General features: G+C 38.3%; 1 pseudogene across 1 annotated transcript in view; it reads left to right on the top strand.

Annotated features, from left to right (window-relative positions):
• The window catches only part of LOC110069447 (transmembrane 9 superfamily member 2-like), a 24,154-nt pseudogene extending 1,784 nt beyond the window's left edge, over window positions 1-22,370 (top strand). Inside the window, exons 3-21 of the transcript XR_016208606.1 lie at window positions 97-154; window positions 871-909; window positions 1,340-1,467; window positions 2,159-2,291; window positions 4,768-4,898; window positions 6,639-6,756; window positions 7,416-7,498; window positions 8,631-8,736; window positions 10,008-10,140; window positions 11,356-11,417; window positions 12,005-12,062; window positions 13,305-13,362; window positions 14,044-14,144; window positions 14,628-14,685; window positions 14,957-15,010; window positions 16,059-16,156; window positions 16,929-17,040; window positions 18,783-18,954; window positions 20,553-22,370. The product of XR_016208606.1 is annotated as a transmembrane 9 superfamily member 2-like (transcript). The remainder of the gene's footprint in view (window positions 1-96; window positions 155-870; window positions 910-1,339; window positions 1,468-2,158; window positions 2,292-4,767; window positions 4,899-6,638; window positions 6,757-7,415; window positions 7,499-8,630; window positions 8,737-10,007; window positions 10,141-11,355; window positions 11,418-12,004; window positions 12,063-13,304; window positions 13,363-14,043; window positions 14,145-14,627; window positions 14,686-14,956; window positions 15,011-16,058; window positions 16,157-16,928; window positions 17,041-18,782; window positions 18,955-20,552) is intronic.
• The last annotated feature ends 1,548 nt before the right edge of the window (window positions 22,371-23,918 follow it).

Raw genomic sequence — 23,918 nt, 5'->3', positions numbered from 1 at the left:
AAAGGGCTCTGGTTAAAATGTAACTATCCGTGATTATGTTTAGTTGAGAAGCTCAGGCCAGATAGTAATTAAAATGTATCATTTTCTCTTTTATAGGTTCGATTTCTGTACTCCTGTCAATGGTTCAGAGTCTCCCAGAGAAAATTTAGGCCAAGTAAGCATAAACGTTTTGTTAATAAATAACTATTAATCTACTCGACTGATAGACTGCAAGCAGTCTCTTTTTTCCTCAAAAATCCGTGGGGAAGTCGTAAATGCAAAACAAGTAAGCATACGAGCACGACTGTGAGCATGACGTGCGAGCGACAAGCGGCAATGCTGCGAGCCACTAGTAACGTGGGTGTCGGAAGATGAGCAAAAAGAGCCGACGCCGGCACTATTAACAGCTCGCGGCATCACCGCTTGGAGGTCGCGCTCACACGCTTACTTGTTTTGCATCATTCTCCACGGATTTTTGAGGAAAAGAGAGACTGCTCGCAATCTACTTGACTGATTGATGTTCATTAAGTCTGCATGAAGGGCGAAAGTGGGACAACAACTAGGGCTCAATTCCTGATTTCTACAATATTTTAGATACAATAACGGAACTACAAAAAAATTAATAATAAAAATAAAATTTCTGATTTATTGTAAATTTTCTCGTGGGTGGTATGCTGGTTTGTTGACCACAAGAATCATAATGCTTGAAATCCTGACATTTTGCTGTTGCCCATTTTTTTCCTTGCTGTAGCAGCACAGAGCGGCACAGAGAGTCAGTGCAGCACAGAGAGTCAGTGTTATCTGTGGTCTAGTGAACTGTCTTTCCCAAGAACACTGTAAACACTGACAGAGATTTTCTGTTGATTTTGAACTATTTTCTATTGCTTTCAGGTTCTCATAGGAGACAGGATATCCCCCTCTCTCTATAATGTAAGTCAAGTGTTGAAATTAACTTGTAGCATTTAAACAATGTTTGGGATGAAAAAGGGACCTTTTCCTTAAGAATCCAAAACTTTTCACGAATGTGGACCAATTTCTTGTGTCTTGCCTACAGACCCGGACTTCAGCTGGTTCCTTTTAACCGAAAAACATTGTAAATTTGAGTAAATAATCTGGCTGGTTTTATTGGTCAGAGAAACAAAAGGTGTCTTGACTTTTGTTTCAGCTTGGAGAAAAGAATTGGGAGGAAAGCAGCTCTAGGAAAAATGAAGATTTTGGCACAATTTAATAAGTGTTTTTTTTTTTCGTGTCAAAAACTGAGTGCACTATAGATTAACCAGTGAAAAAGAGTAAGGGGGAAAATGATTTTCCATCAAATTTTGAATGACATTATTTTTGTTTGTTTGTTTATCTCAAACAGATAACTTTCAAGAAAGATGAAATTTGCAAAACTCTCTGCTCAAAAACTTACAAACCTGGTGCACCAGAAGATATGAAAAAGCTAGAGTTTTTGAAAAATGGAATTGCTCTTAATTATCAGAACCACTGGTAAGGGCAGCGAGTAAAATGACTCACTAACGGTATTTTTTAAAAATATAGTTTAGTATACATGATTGTGCATACTTGTATACTACATGTAATAGATACTTTTTACTAACCTTGTCTTCTCAGTCTGTACTGTAAGTTATAGATCCTCCTTTTTTCCCCTTCGATTTAATCCCATACGCTTCACACTTGGGCCATAAATCAAAGGGGAAAAAATGAGGATCCATAACTTACAATACGGACTGAGAAGACAAGGTTAGAAACTAAAGATATTTATTTTATCTCTAATGTGTGCCTGACAGGTTGGGGAACGATTTCTATTCATGTGAAACAACTTCAAATTTCTGACGCACCTCAAAAGAAAAACGAGTCAATTTGAAATCATTTTTAAATTGTATGTCGCATACTTTAAAACACAATTTAGAGTAAAAGAAAGTTTTAAACTTTTACTTGCTATAAAAGTTAAGAACACTTGTTGATGAATAAAGAAACAGTTTGGCAACAAAACCAAGGAGAATACACTGTGCGTGTACTAAATAAGAGATATATTGAAAGTATATTTTCACTAAAAGTCACATATTAAACTTTTGGCATTCTTATGTGGAGCTGATCTGAAAACAACCACCTACATGATTGTACAGAAAAGCAAGTTTAATCAGTATGAGTTTTATTCTTGCATTGTTATTTTTCACAGGATAATTGACAACATGCCTATGACATGGTGTTATGATCTCGCAGATGAACTACACAAATACTGCTCCACTGGATTTCCTATTGGTTGCCTTGTGTCTGAAGATGGACAAGCTCACGATGCCTGCGTGACAAGTGTAAGGTTTTGCACTCTGTTGAGACAAACTTATTGGGTTATTGTGTATCTTGCAGAGTGGGAATTGATCACGAAATAATAAATAGTGTAATTAATCCAGCCAAGTGGAGCAAAATAGGTACACCCCACACACCACTGGGATCTGGGTGTGGGATGGAGGTCATGTGACTTGAAAGTTAGGTATCTGAGGGCCGGGTTGTTTGAAAGCTGGTTAATGCTAACCGAGATTAAAAGTTAATCAAATTTTGAATTTTTCTTGTATAAGTTAAAATGTTTTTTACTAAATTCTTGTGTTTTGTGTAGTTTAAAATTACTCAAGCTTAAAGCTGAAGAAGAAAAATAATCATATACATACATGTACAGAGAACCTCACTGAAAAAATACAAAAGTGATGTCACTATATTCTCATTAATCCAGAATTAGCTTTATTAGTTAATCTGGCTTTGAATGACCTGGCCTAGTGCTCTTGTGACTGTTTGCCACTGTGTGACTTTCCCACCCACCTAATGACCCACCTACCCACCCATTTGTACTGAAAATTTCAGCCGTTTCTATGTCACTCTGCAGCTCCTGTACAGATGTCCAATTGTTAACAATACAGAGTATTTTATAATTGACTTTTTATTGTTTAGACAAGCAGTGAAATTAGGGAGTTTAAGCAAACCACAGTGATGATGGCAACAAAATCCTCACCAAACAAAAGGTTTAATGAGCAAAACAATAACTGTGCACATGCGTCATAAATCTTTGTACATTTCTTTGCTGTCCTTTGCAAAATAACAAGTTGAACGTAAAATGACCAAGCTCTGCGTCATCTACTGAACATGGACAATGACAGCTAATTTTTCATATTTTCGCTCTCATTACATATTTAGTCTGAGGACACTCTTAGAGCCATTGGTGTACTGAACAGATCTAGACAATCTAGACAATCACAAATTTTGTTGGAATGGTCATTCCACCGTATTCTGCCGTTGCGGAGACTTCATTGAGAGACTTTCATTATGATGATTATATCTAAAAATGTAGACTTTGTGTGGTAGATGTCCATTAGAGCTATGCACAACAGTAGTGTACTTCACTCAGTATCGGATGAGTGGGATACAACATGTACAGTAAGTTATGTGGCTGTTACGGAGACTACACAGAAATTCCATTATTTTTGTTCCAGCATACTTAAGTGAGAAGTTCTCTGAATCTTGGATAGGTCAAAAACGTCTGTCTGCTTTATTTGTAAGGGCATTTTATCTAGTTAATATAATTGTCAAACCATTTAACTGATGTTGTGTATGTTTCCATTACATAATTAACAATCCTAAGTGGTGGTGCTGTTGCGGAGACTATGTTGTGGAGACTACATTGCGGAGACTATGTTGCGGAGACTACTTTGCGGAGACTACATTAAGATACTGTGAATAAAAATGCTACAAAAAGTAAATAAAGGACAAATTTTGGCAATTGAGCAACACAGTGGAGTGTCATGAGCAATATTCAATTGCCAGAATAGTTAAATTTTCTTAAATTATTGAATTCTCGAAGCTCAGAAGTTCCCTAGTGCCAGTTCCCTTAATGTTGGCCAAGTATAACCGAGCAGGGAATGGTAAAGAATGCAAAGAGGTTGAGGCCCCAAACAGTGGATTTGTCAATTCTTAAGTAGATGTCTTGTTCTCATGACGAAAAATAATAGTTTTAGAAATTTGCTACACAAGTCCTATCACTGACTGAAATTGACTGCAACAGAAAACAAAATATTTATAAGCTTATAAAGGAAAATTCAGGGAAAACTGTTGCAGTACAATCAACCCCCAAGGGTAAAAAAGAACTTATCAAACTTGCATCAAGGAAGCTTCATCTGGTCATTCACAAAGAAAATTTAAGGTTGAAAATGTTGCAGGAACTACATTTTGCCAATGGAAAGGAAATATTGCATAGTTTTAATGATGAGGTCAGTTTGAATCAGCTGTTTGTGGTCTCGTCAAAAGTTTCAGCTTTTACTTTTTTTGTAAACAAACAATTTATTTGTAGTCTCTCCTTATTTGTAGGCTTCATGAAGATTTGTAATTTATTGCAATTTATGCAGTAATGCCGACTTGTCAATGTGCAACATCAGTTGAAAAGTAACGTTGAGACTCTGTACTACATTATAAAACATAATTGAGGCTAATTTGAAGACTTTTAAAAACTGATATCCAGGGACAAAATACTGTGGAATGTAGTATGAATTAAATTCATTTTTAACTAGGCATCATCCTTGGCATCATCGCCATCGTTGCTTAAGCTCCCTTTTTAGAGAAAGAGTCTTGCCATGATCAGCTTGACACAGTGTGGTTGACTTTTTGTAGCTTGCAGTGTTGTGAGAAATCAGATGCACTATCAATGGCTAGTATAAAAATGTTGGGATGAATTAATAGTTCTTCAAAACACCCATTTAAATAGCTACGACTCGAGCATTGTTAATGTTGATATTTCTTCTGCAGACCTTGTTTAATGAACATGGGATGCACTACGTGTTCAACCACATCGACATTGAGATCACGTACCGTGATGCCAGGACAGACAAAGACTGGGATGGATCTCGTCTGACATCTGCAAAAGTTACACCAAGAAGGTACAAATTGCAGTAATAGGAGCTTTTAGCTGTTGTTTTGCTGACATGATTTTAGTTATCTGTAGGCCCAAGGCTCACAAGTGGACATTTTCACATCTGAGCAGCCAATTAAGTTAACTGTTAGATGTAAAATTTACATACGTTCAATACAAGTGAATGAAATAAAAAAGGGCAAACTTGTTTTGAATATTTTAGTCACATGCACCAGTGAACAAAACATGAGAAGCTATATAAGTGCATGTACCCTAATAGGCCCTTTGCAGTTGGGGTCATGAGACCAAAATTTTTCTAAAAATATTAAATAAAAATATTATTGTGGGCTATAACTTAAAGAATGCCAGAAATGGATTGAAAGAACTTAGCGAAAATACCAATAAGGCCAAGTTTGAGACCCCTGGCATTAAAGAGTAAGTTTGTACGTCAGTTTGAATTTTCGGAAAATTTAGAGGATATCTATGGAAAATGTTGTTGTAGAGCAAGGTCTTGCTCTCTAAAAATGTTTTCCATGCAAATCTTCTTTTAGTGTTTTAAAAATTCGAACCGTCATAAAATCTCATTCTTTAATGCCAGGACCCTCAATTTTGGCCATTTTAATATTTTTAACATGCTTTTTCCATTTCTGGCATTCGTAAAGTTGCAGCCCATAATTTTATGAAATGTAGGTCACATGATGGCTTAGCTGCAAAGGGCCTATTATTTCTGGCTGCTCAAGGTCAGCCTGCTTGTCCGTCATATACAACTGGAGGGGATCACAGCTCATGATCAGGTAGACTAAGCTTAGCTTACACTTTGTAACTTCCTTGCAGTACATACTTAATCATATGTTTGAATCAGGAGTCCATCACTAGGTTGTGCAACTCCCATACTAAGCCTAGGTCACGAAATTTTTACAGACCAGTCTATTTTTAGGCCTCTTTTCCTGCAAAATGGGTCAGTTCTGGTCTACATGAGCGTGCATCCATAAGGAAAAAGTGGCTTACCTTGACCTACCTCACATCAGGAGCCCATGACTTCTTCTGCTGAAATGATGTCAATTATAAAAAATAAGTCTGTGCTTGTGATTGGTCACTAAGGTTCCTGCAGGGGTCTGAATTTGCAGTAAATTCAAGCTAAAAATAGATCGCTCTGTGAAAATGCTGTGACAGGAATATGGGGTAGTTGCACACTCTAAGTGATGTGCTCCTGGTTTGTATACATTCTACTCCTACGAACAGTCTGCTGACACAGCATTGTAACCACCCTTTGTTCCACCAGGAATGTAATGACCTGAACACTACTCGCTCTCAATTTTTTTACTGCATTTTGGTAGGGTTTCCTCCCAGCTGTAGGCTTTAATTAATCCATCTTATGCATATTCTGTCCCAGAGGGAGGGGTGACTTACCTATATTGGAAAGGTGGGAGAGGCTTGTTGTCTCGCTTAAGGGTGTAAATCAAGGGTCTCACTTAAAGTGTTCAAGATGAAATGCCACTATTTTTTAGCTCTCAAGGCTTCAGCCTATATCTCAAATTGATCTCCTTTTGGCTTTAGGGGTTTAATTCAAATTTTTCAACGAGTATCCCCAACCTTTTCCCATACGAGCCCGCTCAGGCTTTTGTGCCTCATTTGATTTTCACCTAAGGTTATTAATGATAGAAGGTTTTCTCAAGAACTGTTGGCTTTATTTGGTTATCCACATATATGTATCTACATCAGCTTGTCCGGAGAAATCCCAGGGTAAGTTTCTTTTTTCCTGTTACAGCATGAAACACAGAAGTGATGGAGATTGTTCTTATGATTCACCAGCTATGGGGATTCCATTAGACCTCAAAGGCAATGATGAGCTCAAAATTATCTACTCATACTCTGTCAAATTTGTTGTAAGTCACTCATTTGCCAAGTAAATGAAATTAAGATATAGAGAAGTATTTTTCTTTTGTTTGGCTTTTTCACTATATGGCTAGTTGCCCATTACAGTCAAACCAAGTGAAGCATACCCCTCAAGATTACTTTAATGAATTGATTATTTGAATATTGAATCCTCTAGTCGTTTCAAGAATGCAATAATGAATTGATTATTTGAAAATTGAACCCACTAGTGTTCCAAGAATACGCCTAATGAGTTTAATGTTAAAAAAAAAAAAAACAATTTAATATTGATTTTTGAAATGACTAGCGAGTTCAATGTTCAAATAATCAATTCATTATTGCATTTTTGAAAGGATTAGTAGGTTCAATATTCAAATAATGAAATTTCATTGATGTAATCTTGAGGGGTACGCTTCACTTGGTTTGACTGTAACAATTATATTATTACATAAATTATACATGTACATGTACGTACCTGTACATATACTAATGTGGGCCCAGTATTTGTCTTGGTACTATAAACTTGTTAAAGAATGTTGTGGACTTCTTTTACCACTTTTGAGTGTTTTGTTTTATATCTTTAGAACTTCTTGTGAATGCTTGTTCCCCTGAAAATCATGCATTTATCAAGAACTGGCATATCTGAATAAAAGTTTATTTATTTTTTCAGCAAGGAGATCCAAATCTCAAGTGGATGTCACGTTGGGACTACATCCTTGACAAAACAAAACATGCTCAAGTCCAGTGGTTCCTGTATGTTGAGATTTGAAACAAAGAATGCCATGTGTAGCCTGCTTAAATAATCATATCCTTAACCTTTGCATTGGGTCAGGCCTGTTTTAATATCATTGTGCTGATTTGCCTAAATAGCCAATACAGCTGTCTCCTCTTGAAATTGTAAATCACAGTCAAATTGGCTGAAGTGTTCTGCCTAAAGTGTGAAGTGTCATTTGGTCCAGACATAGGTTTTAGAGGGAAATGGTTATGAAGCCCAGCAAACTTCAAAGGGGCAAACAAAGATGCCAAGATTTTTGTTGGAAGGTCCACAACAGTGCACAATCTTTTGTTTTTGCTCATATACTATGCATGAATTACATAACCTAAACATTGTATTGGTTAGTTCCTCAGTACAGAGTAAACAACTATTATGTTTTTGTGCACGGACAAAGCCAAAAAAGCAAACAAAAACCTACTTTAACAAATACATTTGTTAGGTTTCATAGCCATTTCCTTCTATTAACTACAGTGTATGGTCCAGAGCATGCAGTTGTGACAGTCATGCTTTGATTAAAAAGTTGTTATTGAATCAAAATTTTGCCTGGAGGTTCCTGGTCATTGGCACAGTCTACTATGGGATGTGGCCACTGTGTATTAGACGTGCCCACTTATGAGAGGTGTGCCCTTAGGGGGGGGGGGGGGATATCTATGGGCAGTGTCCATTTAAGGGAGGTGGCCACTTATTGGAGCTACCTGGCACGTCTAGGAGGTACCCACTTGTGTGAGCTGTTCACTGTTAGGTACCCTTTTATGGGAGCTTCTAACTTATGGGAGGTGCCTACTTGTAGGGGGGGGGGGGGGGGAGAGAAGCAAAACCGTTGCAAGGTGCCTACTCGTAGAGGGAGCGACACCTTTGGATGGTGCCTACTTATAGGAGGTGCCCACCTTATAGGGAGGTGCTTTTTTACACATCAAGTTTATCAACTAAGTTGTGTAATAGCTCAAGACCATACTGGAAGAACATCAACTCCTTGATTATTCTGCACAAAGCTCGCTGCCCTTGAGAATTAGTACTTCCAAGATCTAGGCCTGATATTCATTCAGTGAGACCCTCAGTCATGCTTTATTAATAATTGAGATGTTACTCTTTTTGCTTATTATTTCCTAGCATTGGAAATTCCTTGATATTTCTGCTGATTTTTACTGGAATCGTATATGTAAAAATGTACCGCATGCTCAAGAAAAAGACTACCTCAAGCAGTCTGGACTCTGAGGTGAGGCAATTATGAAAGTGCAATGTTTCATTTATTGCGAATACTTGCTCTCCATTGATATTATGATTCTTAGCAAGTGGTCAGTGGCCTTGCTAATAGTAATAAATAATAACTTTATAATAACTTAGAGCAAAAACCAATATTCAAATCATGTTTGGCTTGGCTCTGTACCTCTCGATCTTGAGTGCATTACAGGCTTGAAACTGTCTAACAATGTTGGAATATGTTTATGTAAATAATAAAATGTAATTAATATAAATATGATCATGATGGCACAGCTATACTTTTAGAGAAGTCTCCACAAGTATTCAGATCTCACTTAGTTAAATTAAAAAATGCATAAATGTTGTAATTTCAACTTCCCAGGTGAAGATCGCAAAAATTAGTACCCAGCAAGAAAAACCAGCCTTTTAAAATACAATTGCAAAAATCAGTTCCCACAAAATACAAAAAATCGCCAATTCGCAAAAATAAACTCGTGCAAAACTTTAGTGCTACATGTACATGGTATTGTAAATTCAAAAACAACTTACTATTTAAATTAGAAACTAAGTTTACTCTACATAAAGAATACCAACTATAACTTTCTAGAGTGCTAACATAAAGAGCTCAACACATTTGAATACAGTAATCTGCATGAGCTTATTTTGTTTGTCAGCACAAGAAAGTGGGATATTAAGCGTCATCATTATTTATTATGCGTTGAACTCACTATCTCTTTTCTGATTGGCCAAAAGCGTACTGTGAATTTTCGAAAGCAGCACCTGTGACGTCATTTAGCTGCAGATTATACAATAATCGTGTCAAGGACACGCAAGGTCATGGGTAATCATGTCATGTGCGACTGCGGAGTGTGATTTCTTAGGGTAATCATATCAAGTTCATGGGCTTTTTGTTGCTTGCCGTCAGCGAAGAAGCAAAAATATGACTTCCATTTTGTTTTATTCGTTCAGTGTATAATAAAACCATCATTAGATTCGGTTTTTGTGATGTCCAGAATAATCAAGGTCTCGGTAAGGGTTATCAGCCTCAGCCTTTGGCTTCAGCTAATAACCACTACCTCCACCTTGATTATTCTGGATATCACAAAAACCTCATCCAATAATTGTTTATTATTATTAATTCATTAAACTGAAGATAAATGCTGGCCTGATAGGCCATTAGGCGTGAACGTTTGCGAATTGCCTTTACGTCAGTCTCTTCGTCTTCAAATGTGGTGTTATAAACTGAAATGATTATTAACAATCTAACATGTGCTTTTTTTCTTTAAGGATGACTTTTTTGCACTGTTTGGTTGGAAGGCCCTTTATGGGGATGTATTCCGTCCTCCTGGAAAGCCCATGCTACTGTGTGCTGTATTGGGTTCTGGTTGCCAGATCACTCTCACCATATTTGGAACATTAGGTATTATAATTCAAAGTGCCTTCTTGAGGTCGAAGTGCCTTCTTGAGTTCAAAGTGCCTTCTTGAGGTCAAAGTGCCTTCTTGAGGTCGAAGTGCCTTCTTGGCTTCTTGATGTCGTCCTTTTCCTTCCCGTGTCTTAAAAAACTGAAACTGAAACTCCTTTGACATATGCAGTGGTTTCATTATAAGTTTCAGCAGGAGCACAACTGGTTTTCACAGCCAGGCAAAATTATTTGAACTGAACTTCTTTATAAGAAGAACTTTACTCTAGATGGTCAAACCAGGCAAAAATTGTTCTCACACAACTGGACAATTTGCCTGGTGCTCCGCCCTTAAAAAAAAAAAAGCCTGCAGAAATTATGATAAACTGTGCGTTAACCTCGAACCCAGTTCTCCTTCCGCCAAGTGTCAAACAGAGTGAGATCTCGGTGCAAGATTAGCCATGAGTGCTAAAGATTATTATCTAGAGGCTTTCGTCGCTGTACATGTAATAGGCCCTATTCGTATTCTCAGTATTGGACTGGAATTACCTTGCAACTGAGGCTAATGTGGGGAGTCTTTTCAAATGCAAATGCATTAATCTCCTTTAATATTCCCCCACCTGAGCCTCTATTCCAAGCTAGTTCCAGTCCAATACCGAGGATATGAAAATGGCCTATCGGATGCAACGTCATTAAACTAGAAGCCGCATTAGTTAGAGTAAGTCACCAGCCACGTATACAATGAATTTTAGAACAGCCTGGTGTTCTAGAAGGCGACACCTTTGCATTTCAGCATGCTGTTATCTGTATTAGTTGCATGCATGTTCATGTATGATGATGGACTAGCATCCCATCCAGGGGAGAGCAGAAATACTCCCAGTCTCTCTATGCTACTGAAACCGGGGACAAGTGCCGGCCTGATGGGCCACTTGACTCGTATGGAGACTTTACCTTTTTACCTACATGTATGATAGAATGTGGATATAATTATCACAGATTCGAGGAGATTTTTTGTGTGTATGCGGATTGAGATAACAACATTTGCATAAAAATTTGCATTCTCTGCATGGTTGAATGCTACTTTAAAATATTGTACAGTTATCCCTAGATCATCTAAAATGTTAAAGTTTTCAATGTTAAATTACCATCATAACTAAGTAATGACTGTCCAATCAAACCAAAAAGAAGCATAATAGAAATGGGAATTTATGCCACTTTTAATGTATTTTTTGCAGTGTTTGCATGTGTTGGAATACTGTGCCCTCCAAACCGTGGAGTCTTCTTGACATTTGCTCTGGTAATTTTTCTTTTAGCAAGCTTACTTGCCCAATGCTGTTGAACTGTTTCTGTGTAGGAAATAAAAAACATATTTCATCTTTCTGTCAAGTTTAGTATAAATCTACTAGCGTTTTAACACGAATGTCGTTCTCTGATTGGCTATGCTACTCAATATATATTCTGCTGTGAATAGTGAGCAGCCCAGCAGTGTACAGTTAATTGTCAACAAAATTACACCCTCTAATTTTTCTACTTTTGAAGTTTCTGTGAAGAGGATTTAGATAAAGTTTGGAATGGCTAGTAGATTTATACTAAAACAATTAGATTATTCGCTTTCCATTTCTATGCGTGATTAGTGCAGCTTAAGTGCAGCTTATAGCACACGTTTTTTTACAGGGTGTTTTAATTTTGCTAAAAGGTTTAACAACAATGTTGTTATAATTATTTGAAAGTTACCTTTAATTTAGCAATGATATGACTTCAAGGTGAAAAAAGTTGTAATGATATATAGTGAGTTCCCTGGAGGTCTCCAAATTTTATTTAACATTCTTATGCAGGGACACAGAATTGATTGAATACCACGTCTTGTTCTTTTTTATTCTCTAGGTGCTGTTTGTTTGTCTTGGATTTCTGTCTGGTTTTGTTTCTGCTAGAATGTACAAAAGTATGTGTCAATTGAACGATTGTTGCTGAAGTCATGCCCGATTGTTTACATTTTTCCTCGTTATCTTATACTTACAGTACATACGACTTTGCAGAGCTCGATCAGGCATCATGCTGGGCATAAATTGACTAGAAACTTTAAGTGATTGGTGATATTTTTGGCTCGTTGGGTGTAATATTCAACGAAAAATTGGCTTTCAAACACTTCATCGTTTCTGGGTGGCAAAAGCACTAATAATCACCCGTGTAAAATTTTTGCCGAGTTCTTGCCGAGATTGCGGAGATTTTGCCGTGTTTGTGTCTTCCTAAATTTAGGCAAGGTTCGTACATCTCGCCGAGAATGACGTGATCTCGCCGAGATTGTCAAGCTCTCGCCGTGATGTTTGTGTCTTTCTAAATCTCGGCAAGATCTCGCCGAGATCTCGTCGAGATTAGGAAAGACACAAACATCTTACCGAGATTGCCTACATCTCGCCCAGATCTCGAGACTGCCGAGATCATTACGCTGAGACTGCTGAGATCTCGCCACGGTATCTCGCCAAGATTTGCAAGAATCTCGCCGAAATCTCCCTGAAACTGCCTACATCTCGCAGAGACTGGCGAGATCTTGTTGAGATTGTCGACATGATAACCAAGATCATTCCCGGAGAGAATGAGTAATCGAGAGTGTCTGTGTTGAAATAAACTACTTTGTGGTTGACCATTAGCCGTCTATTTTTCCGTTCGATTTGAAATGCGGAAGGCGCAAAAATGAAGTAAGGAGGTTCCTACATGGGTTGATTTTATTTACCCGACCTTACCAAAAGTTTCTTTGACAAAGTAGATGGAGCGATCTACTTTTTTATGGCGACGACTGAAACGTCTGAGACGTGTGCTATTATTGATTTTAGGTAAGAGTTTTGTTGATCTTGGTTTGTCTTTTAGCCGTTATGAGCAGGTTTACCTTTCAGTTACTCTATGACCATTTCAATTCACTTGGGGATGATGACTCAATTCACTCGAAAAAATTACTTTTCGATTTCGGTTTAGTGGGAGTAGGACGATTTCTTTTTGTTTTCTTCCCTTCTTTTCCTCGTGCAACGGGCAGCAGACAGAGGTGTCACGGGGATAGTTTCCGCCAAGGTCGTTAACTAAGCACTGTGATTGGATGCATTCAGAGACTGTAAGTGCACTGCAGCTGGCTACAAATCCTGTTTGAATGGTATTTTCTTGACTAAATGAATCATTTCCCCTTAATTTCTAGTGTTTGGTGGTGATTCCTGGAAATCTAATGTTCTGCTGACTGCATTCTTCATTCCTGGGTGGGTCTAAGCTGTTCTCATACTTCATGTTTTTAGTTATCCAGGTACATTCTGCTCTAGTTCACCCCCCCCCTCCCCCCCCCCCCATACTTACAGGAGCTCCTAATTATGTATTGACTGCAGTGAGGGCGATCATTATACATTTCAGGAGTTCCAATTCAAATCTGAGCTTTTTCACTTTTGTTCTACAAAAGGCTAGCCCTTGAAACATCAGCATTCAAAAGTCGCTACATGTTTTGATTCCTCCCGATTGACGGAGAACATGTAACAGTTTCTTTAGAAGCTAATGGCCTTGTTATTTTATACCAAACAACCAACCTTAGGCTAATAAAATACCAAAAATTTACTCCCCCAGGACAAGAAGAATAATATTTAATCGTCAAAGCTTGTATAACTGTAATCACCTTTAAGTACAACCACTGGGGTACGTTGATACCTCTAAGGCTTATAAACTACAGAGAAATGTAGGAAAATTACTAGCACACTCTTCATAACTCAACTCTTTTAACAACCTTGACATTGAACGATTTTTATTCTTGATAATGGTGTTGGATACATCGAAGCGTCGAATTACGCTACTCCTGATATTTCTTGTTAAATGCTTTAACAAGCAGCTGACCATTCGACCTAATAGGGCAATGTCACTGCAATAGACTAATACATGTAATCATCAAATTTAAGGTTGCTATTTGGCGTGTTCCTGTTTTTAAATCTTGTTCTGTTGGGCAAAGATTCATCATCTGCAGTCCATTTACAACGTTAGCCACTCTTCTGGTCATGTGGTAAGTTCAGGTACACAGTGCTGAATAACAACTGTTACATGGGGAACAACAAAAGCAGTCTTTAATCTTTGGAGAACTGAAGACAACAATGAGTGTTGCCAATATGGTCTGCCTGAGGTGCCCTGAATAATATGTACAGTCTGTACAAAACACAAGAAGATTATGCTCTGAATGTCAACAGATGGATCTTTGTAGTTGGTGGAGGATGCAAAAAATATGTCAAGATACTGATGGCCACATAAAATTATGGTTGAGAGAGCTGCCATAGTTCAACATGTCTATCTCGTTCTTAACAGAATCCCTTTAAAATTACTGATAACATCTAACATCATGGTAAACTTTCAAAATCTGCAGAGCAGAGCTCCACGAAATTGTCTTGTGTCGTAGGCATGCAGTGCGTGCAAAATTCTTTCCTGGCATGATAGACATGCAGAAGATAAGTAGGATTTTATCAAGTCTTATTATTATTCTTCTTATCAACAGGGTTGGAATTTTGGTTCCTCTTACTTTCTTAGGAGCTTATCTTGGACATCAAAAGAAGGTAAGAAATGCTAAGTTAGGTTACCTAGTTTAAGAAAAAAAACTTTGACGTTTACAGTAATCAGAGGGCACATCAGAAGTGCCAATATGCTTGGACCCTCTAGAATATATTAAATTACATATTATTGTTGCATGGGTTGGAATGCAACAACCACGAATAAAGTTACATTACCTGCTAGTAAAATACCTTATAATCATTATTAAGCTGAACCTGCCAGAAAGCCCAACTAAACATGTTACTTGTATCTTTTTTAATTATACTTTTTTCTTAGGCCATTGAGAATCCATGTGAAGTCAACAAAGTACCCAGGCCCATTCCCAGACAAGTACTGTGTGTCATGTTAAACCAGTTTGTCTTAAACTAACAGTCATAACTGAGAAACCATAAGGGATTACTTTCATGAAAAATTCTAATCAGCAACCAAACACCGAAACACTTACTTGTTCTTACACTGTGCGAGTGAACTGTATCGTAAGTAGTAGGTCCTTCAAAACGCTTGTGAGAGTTGACCTGATGGTTAGTGTGGTGGACTCTGGATTACCTTGCCGTTATTCATTTCATTTTTTTCATTTTATTTATTTATTCCATTCTAAAATTACAAAGATAAATATAAAGTAGACAAGTAAGAGGAGAAATGGAAAAGGGCAAAAATGTAGCAAGCTAATTAGATGCCCTTGTTTAATTGACAGTAATAATTAGGGTAAAAAAGTTAACTTAACATAGGAGAGGAAGAGGTATGAATTAATTAATACTGAGCAAAATAATACTGGAAGAGTGCTTTTTTAAAGCATTTTCTAGTCGCTAAGTTACGTATAGATAAAGGAAGGTCATTCCAATAGTAGCATCCAATAACAGTGGGACAAAATTTCCTTATATTTATTCTGGAGAAACCGGGATTTAAGTGTACAGGGGGTACTTTGTAAATCTTTGGGTAGGGGTTTGCCGTTGGGACAGCGAAAGCTCTAGACCATGATCAGCTTGATTTTGCAACCTTAATCCCTATTCTAGACTAGCTAGGCACCAAAAGCCCGTAACCTATCCCAGACTAGCTATTTTCAATGCGGGAACTTTATCACTGTCGTAGTCCAACATTCGCTCAGAACTAAACCAATATCTTACAAAATCACTTCCGAGTTTCAATGTCTATTTTAGGACCCCGGGTAAAGAGCCCTGTTCTAAACTAAATTTATACAATGGCTACTTTCCCGGTAAATTATACCCCACTCCAGGCCAAGACTGTCTGATTTTCTATACCCTATCCCAGACTAAACTGCCTGAAAACCATACCCTTCACAGCAGTACATACCACTATCCCCTTCCCCACCCCCCAGATTGATGAGAAGTACTTATGGTTGCATGTATTTTCATCGTAGAAACTTTGCATGAGGGCCTTCACAATATTTCTCTGCACGTTTATACTCACATTTGGCAGCACTTTCAACCAGTACGCCCTCATATTAGGTAGTCTTTGGTATGTAAATACACCGAGCGTTACTATTGAATAAGGAATCATGGATGTCAAACAGAGATCAATGACTTTAATTTATAGATGAGGTGGTTTCGTGTTTCCATTTATTAATCATTTTTAAAAATCAATCAATCAATCAATCAATTAATTAATTAATTAATTAATTAAAGTCGAAAGATACCTGTCGGAGGTAAAAGTAAGCAAAGATATGAAACAACTGTGAGATCGCTGTAATTATGCACGCAGTTGCAAAGCTGAAGCTTGAAAGTACCCTTAAACTGAGCTGCGCGTAAACTGCGGACGTAACTACTAGAGAATGGGGATTCCAGTGTGAAAAGGTCGGGGACGCTCGTCGGAAATATTAGTCTCCCCTAAGGGAGACTAATCTTGACGTGGCTCGAGCTTTTTTTGGCCCCTAAAATATAACACTTTAAAATGGGCAGACAGCGTTTTTTAATATTTCTTCGAGAGCAACCCTAAAAGATACCTTGACGGCTAAAAATAGGGGTGTTTCGTCCTGATCAGTTTAAGTGACACCAAAGTCCGTGATTTACACCCCTAAGCCAACCCTGACCTTTTCACATGGCAGTTCCCCTTCCGCCTGGACATAACTTTGATGGTCTTTCATCCGTAAAATCCTTCTCGCAGTACAAAGATTTCGATCATTTTAAATAGAAACTGGTTGCAAGAAATAAAGTTAAACATTTCATAATATAATAATGTACTTATCCGAACGTAATGTTTTTGATTTTAATGTCGTTTTCAACTCACGCAGGTTTCATACGGTATACTATACATTTGGCTTCCTATTTGCGGCGTTCTTACTTCTCCTCGTGGCCGTAGCAGAGACTTCGGTGCTGTTTTGCTACAACTGTCTTCGTACTGAGGTAGGGGAAGTAAAAGGGAATAAGGACTGCCCGAGCTCTTTAATAGGACAAAGAAGCTTTTCCATACCGTGAAATTCCTATCGCTTTTTTGGTGAGCCGATTTTCGACATGGAGCGCAAAACAAGCATTGCAATCGTCAGGTGAACATGCAAAGCAACTACAAAAGTAAGGGGCTTTGTAATGAAAGACGTTGTATTAATGCTTTTTTATACCATGCCTTAGAAAATACAGCCAATCAGAAGACAGGAAAACCGTCGTATATTCAACGGTATTACTTCGAACCTTCCCATCATGCGACATCATGTGTTAGCCACTATAATTTCTATGGCATGGTATGAATAGTTGCAATGCTCTCTCGTGGTATACCATGGAATATCCGTCTTGTCACTGGTATTTTCTTGGTGTATGATTTCTATGATACTCTTAAAAATGGGCAAACATACGTGATTTTCATCTCAGCTTCTTTCAAATGATAAGTGAATGACTAGTCTCCTCCGCAGCCGTTTTTTTGGGATGTCACTCGACGGAGCGTTGCGTGACATTCCGAAAAACGGCTGCGGAGGAGACTAGTGAATGACGGGATTTTACAGTTGTCACAAAGCTGATAAAAAAATTTAAGAGTTCATATGGTTTGGGGGGACACTGTCTCAACATTAGAGATGTTTGTTTGGATTTTGAACCATGTTTCAAGGTCCATAACTTGGTCTCTGTTTACCTTAAAAGTATCAAACTTGGTCAAATGACTATCCTCAACATGATCTTTCATGTGGTGGTGTCAGTTTATCGATTGGTTGAAATTTAAACTTGCCCCAGTTCCCTGCGCAATTTCGGTATGGCCTATACACATTCGCCTAAAGGCTCGTGTGCATATCGAGAAAATACAAGTGACTCGTGGGATATTTCACATTATACCACTCGAAAAAAAAAAAAAAGGGCTAATCTCAGCAGGGTTTGTTATTGGAAGCATTTTTGCGTCTCTGAATTGGGATTCAGAGAGGGATTATTTTCGGTTGCGCTGATTTTCCGGTAGTGTGAGCTTTTTAGTGGAATGTTACGCTATGTGACGAATGTTGGTGGTAATAAATTCGAATGCGATGCCTTTCAGATTAAGGGTTGTGACACTCACACATGCGCTAGGGTTTAATCAATAGCCTCGAAAGTTAGAACCATAACCACATTAAAGTACTGCTCAATAGCTTGCATTTGAATGGTCACACACTAGGGTTTCATTCACACACTAAAAAGTTAGAACCACCTTATACAGTATAGACATGAAAGTACTACTCGAAAGCTTTCATTTGAATGGTCGCACACTAGGGTGTCATCCACAGACTGAAAAGTTTGAACCACTTTGTACAGCATAATAAACGGTTCCACGTGCCAATACTGCTCAATAGCTTTCATTTGAATGGTCACACATTAGAGTTACACCAACACACTAAAAAGCAGTATGATAAACAGTACCACATGAAAGTACTGCTCAATAGCTTTCATTTGAATAGTCACAGACAAGGGTTTCACCAACACACTGAAAAGCAGTATAATAAACAGTACCACATGAAAGTACTGCGCAATAGCTTTCATTTGATGGTCACGGGGTAGGGTTTTATCCAACCTTTACAAGATATTTTATAATTAATTATGGTTGTAGGGGAAACCTCTGGCATCACATTTTCTAATTTGCTACATTACTGCACAGTTCTAGATGTTGTTTATTTTTGTTTGTTTGTTTGTTTTATTAGGATTATCGCTGGTGGTGGTCGTCGTTTCTGAAAGGAGGCCTTGTAGCGCTGTATATGTTTGCGTACTGTACTTTCTTCTTCTTCTCCAAACTGGCAATCCCAGAAACAGCCTCGATCATTCTGTACTTCGGCTACACTTTCATGATGGTTTTGATTTTATTCGTTTTTACGGGTGAGTCCAGTTGCTTTTTGTTCACCACTTTGTTACAATGCGATTAGTCGAACTGGACATTTGTTGATTGGTTAGTTTCGATACTAAATTTTGTACGCTTTTCAACGGTTTCGGTTTAGTTGTGGCAAACTAAGTTTTCAAGCTAAATTTTTCGAGCGAGATTTACAATTATGATAATTCGCCATCAAGGACTGAATCTCTTAGAGTGTATATAGCGCGGAGGAGTCGATAGTACTTGTGTATTCATATCAAGCAGACCCTTCCCACAACACTTTGTTGGGTTTTCAATTTTGTTAAGATCTATTGTTCGTATTCTTCAATGCTGTTGGTTTGTTTGAGAGCTAAAAGATACGGAAGGCGCTTTGTGGAAAAAATCCTTTTTTCTGCTCTATTAAATTTTCCCTATTTGTACTTTTTTTTGAGGACTTTCTCGGCTTGAAGATAATATAAATTAATACAATGTATCGTGCTACTTCGATAATATCAGTACATTGTCAAGAAAATCACCATATTTTGGAAGAGTAATGTATTTTTATCTACTCTTAGACCTATTACTACACTACACGGACATCAGTTTTGGAACGCAAAGAATGTTGGGGCGAGTCTCATCTCGCGGTGCCTTGTGGGATCGTTACTGGAGACAGTTCGACTTCTAGTCCTTTGCTTTGTTCGCAGTAACGTTCCCACAGGGTACCGCGAGTTGAGACTCGCTCCAAATTTCCTCTCGCTTTTAAGTGGCGAATGACGTAGCGTAAGGCCCTCTTTACACGACCCCGGGTTGAATCACCGCAGAGAGAGCTAAAAGTAAACACGTAACACCAACCCGGGTTGTCGGTCGGCAATAGCGTGTGGTTTGCTTCGAGCCTGACCCGGGCCAGCCTTTCTACCGATCAAAAACTGAAAACATGGGCTAGAAAGATGACAAACAAAAAACCTAGAAAGTTATACGGAATGGTGGGAGGTCCTGATGTACAAACCAAACAAACAACGAAACAACATGGTTATTTGACTGAAAGTACCAACTCGGGTTAGCTTTTGGCCCGCTGTTTACATGTGAGAATGGAAGAAATTTCAACCCTTCTCGCCGGATCAACCCGGGTTACCTGGCAAGGGGGGCTGACCCGGCTTGACTACTATTTTCATGTAAACGCTTAGAAACATTTGACTGCAAAAGGGTCACCCGCCGCGTTGATTCAACCCGGGGTAAAAAGCAACCCGGGGTCGTGTAAAGAGGGCCTAATTTGTTTGCTGTGTGCGTTACCACCCGTGTTGAAAATTGTGCTAATATGCTGTACAAAGTTAAACTCATGTCTCCTTCCTGAAACATATTTCCACAACCTAAATTAAGGGCGATAATACGTAGGTTAAATGTCATTCACCGCTGTTGCGTGAGTTAAAAGAGATGGCCGTACCCTAAGAAACGTGAGGCAATCAGAAAAGATGCCAGATGAATACTGTACTCTTATGAGGTTTCAACTGTCGCACAAGGTTGATTTTTAGATTTCACCGTCTGTGCTGTCATTTCAGTGCCTTTTACACCCAGCTCCGCATTTTTAATTTGCAAGGCATCTGGACTCAATGTCTGGTTTTGTTTTTAGGTACTGTGGGATTCTTCGCCTGTTTCTTTTACTTAAGGAGAATCTACAGTAATATCAGTCCTCCTGAAAAGCCTGTCACGACCTGAATGGTGGAACATTGCATTAGTCATAATTTTCCAGTCATCCTCGTGGTCTTTTCCAGTCCTGTTCGACTACTGCAGGATGCGAGAGCCTCGAACCTAACTTTGACGGAAGTTAAGCCCTGGGGTACTCCGGTATTAACCAATTTTAGTCGGGGGTGGGGGAAAGTTACCTTACTTAAACAGCAAAAATAGTGTACTTGTCCTAAAAAGTATTGGGGACATTTTGGTGTGTCATTTGTTTAGTTACGTGACAGCTGTGTTTTTTACGAGTTTTATCCAAATCGAACCTCCGCTTGCGACGACGTAAGCGACCACCTCTTCTCAGCGAGCAGTTTTCCAAAATACCAAGAGTTTCCCAGTCAAATTGCTACATTTGGAACCTCTTGTAAGCGACCGCGAGCACTTATAGAGTTAAAAGTATGAAGTTTTCTCTTGTTTTCAACCTCCCGTAAACGGCCACATATAATTGAGCGTAAATTGGATAAGGTGTAGTAACATTATTGCATTCCTGGGTGGTAAAAGAGACGGAAATTTCTCATTTGGAAGTACCGGATAATTTTCTCGAAATTGACTTTTCACATGAATAAAACATTTAAAACATGGGGTAGGTCTCTGCAATTAACATACGCTAATGAGGCAAAATTTTGATCCGATATATTCTAAGCCCTCGTAAGCGACCACCTCCCGTAAGCAAGTGGGCGCTTACGGGAGGTTCAACTGTATTCAAATTTAATTTTCTATGTAAGTTTATTCCAACACCTTCAGAGTTTCAGCGTCCTAAATATATTTTTTTCGAATCCTGAAGATTTTCTACTATTTTCGATCCAAGAAGTCACACCAACCTCGTTCCCAGAGTGAGAGAGGACTCTGAGAACGAGGTTGGTGGCGGACCTTTTGAAATGAATGGCGTCATTTTAGCGTGATATAATGTCATAGATCGCTCGTGAGTGGCTCTAACATAAACATTTTGGGTGCTTTACACAGGTCGCTTTAATCTCTATAGCAACGATAGTTTGGGCTGGCTTTTGACCCCTTCTGGGCTCACGAACGAAAACTGAAGAACCCGGGTAAATAGGGAAATGGTAATACCGAGCCCAAATCTCCCAACGCCAAACAGAGGGGGTCTGAGTACGAAATTAGGGAACGGGGCAGTGGAGTGTAATGGCTATGCGCACTCGTGATAGATCATGGTACATATCTTACAACAAAAATTATATGAAATGACTCAATTCTACGGTATGGAGAACACAAACCACGACAGCAAATTTCCATTTCTAGTTGGTGCCTATTTGTCTAAAACCTTTAATAAAGTTTTAAGTGCATAGCTTTAATAAGTTATCGGTATTCTGTTAAGGAAAGAGGTATGAAAATAACCCTCTATAGTGGCTTCTAAAGCCACTCTAATTTACATATTATTCAGTATAGTTTTATTTAAGGATAAAAGTTTGTAGCAAGAACAGAAAAATGCGAAAGAAACATTTTACTTGCTCAGTTTTTTTTTAGGATTTAAAAAGTTTTAAATAACAATGTTATTAGGCAAATTTTAATACGCAGAAATTACTTTTAAATATGAAAATATTTGTATACAAAACGGTAGGCCAAATACGTGAAATATATTGTATTAGAGGCGTTAGATTGTGTGTCAAGTTGTAAAATTTTTATAAAGGATAAATTTTCTAATATTGTGATAGTTGCATTGTATAAATAAAAACGACACGTTTTGAATATTCTATAATACGATAGTAATCTATGGTCCAATAATATTCCTAGTCATTCAGGCTGAGGGTATACACAGGGGAAATAGTCACGGAAGAAATTCTTAAAGGTCAGGGAAGTTTATTTTGAGTCAGGAAAAACTTATATTTTGACGAAAAGCCAGGGAAAATTGAAATAATTTAACACGGCTGAATTAATACCATTGAAGGCTACAAGAAACATTTGGGGTCACTGTGATCTCAACGATATTTTCCCTTAGTGAAGAAGGAAAATTTGTTGAAAACTTATCAGTCTTAATCAACGTGTAGAAAGGGCGGCTGTAAGTTCATGCTGGAAGCCGCTACTTCATCTGACATTTTACATTTTCTTTTTGGTTAGGGAAATGCTACTTTTATCAGAGAAAAGTCGGGGAATTTTAAAAAGTAATGTCTGCCAATCATGTCAATGCTGCAGCGGTGACCTACCACAGAGAGAACGAGAAAAACGGTAAACAGCGAAAGTTGCCACCGATTTTGTTTTGTGTTCCTCTAATCCTTTAATTAATCCAACACAAAAATAGAAAAACTCCCCTATTCACGGCAGATACAGATATTCTTACTTTTGTGTACAAACGGCTAATTAGGGAACGGCGAAAGTTCATTTTTTGTCGTTTCCATTTGCCGTAAACGTCGTTCTTGACTTCTGTATGATGTCGCTGGTAGAACAGCAGTGTGTCTTTCTGTCCTCGATAAAAATTACAACAATAAAACAGCTCGGCTGTAAGTCCCATGCACTGAACACAGATCGCTTATCTGTCAGCGAAATGTAACAACCCTAAAATGGCTGTCCAAGAAAACCAAACTCTAGATCAGAAGCCGCAAGACACAGAAGCAATGTTTTCATAGGTTTTGGCAACGACACGTTTTTCAAATCGTGTGGATTGTTACAATGTTCAACATGATGGCTGTATGGGTTAGAAAACTGTTGAAGACACAATTGGTGATGAAGGTGGATTAAAAAGTTCTTTAGCTTCCGATCAAAGGCCGAATGGAAGCCAGTGGTGCAGTAATAGGTCACAAGATGCAGACTTTGCCATGTTATCAACCAATAGAACAATTTGATCCTTTGGTGAAACTGATCTTTGATAAACTACTTAGGCCTTTAAGTCGTCAATGTTTACTTTTTTATTTATTCGCTGGTCACAAAGTACTTAATGAACGCGTCATTAAAGATCACATAAATGTCGAACTAGTTATGTGGAACGTGTAAAAACCTGGCGGATGTTGCAGGTTTTAACATTGGAATAAGCATATTGTGATACCGGGGTCTCTCGCTATCAACTATGATGTTGTTCTTAGGCCCCGTTCACACTACGGCGGAGAAATTTGAGAACGCAGCTTTAATTATTTCGACCGTTAGGCCTACCGTCCACACTAATCCGTCACGAAAACGTTCTTCATGCCGGAGGAACTTTTGTTGAAACCTCCGGCTTTGCGTTTTAGGGCTCGACCATACTTACGCGTTTTCGTTCGAAAACGCATACTTTTTGATGCGTTTTCGCGTATTGTCAACACTACAACGCCCAAAA

This window comes from Orbicella faveolata, unplaced genomic scaffold (genome assembly GCF_042242905.1).
Source record: "Orbicella faveolata isolate gen_17 unplaced genomic scaffold, um_ofav_v1 contig_25, whole genome shotgun sequence".
Taxonomy (NCBI): Eukaryota; Metazoa; Cnidaria; class Anthozoa; order Scleractinia; family Merulinidae; genus Orbicella; species Orbicella faveolata.
This window is presented reverse-complemented; position numbering and strand designations above follow the sequence as displayed.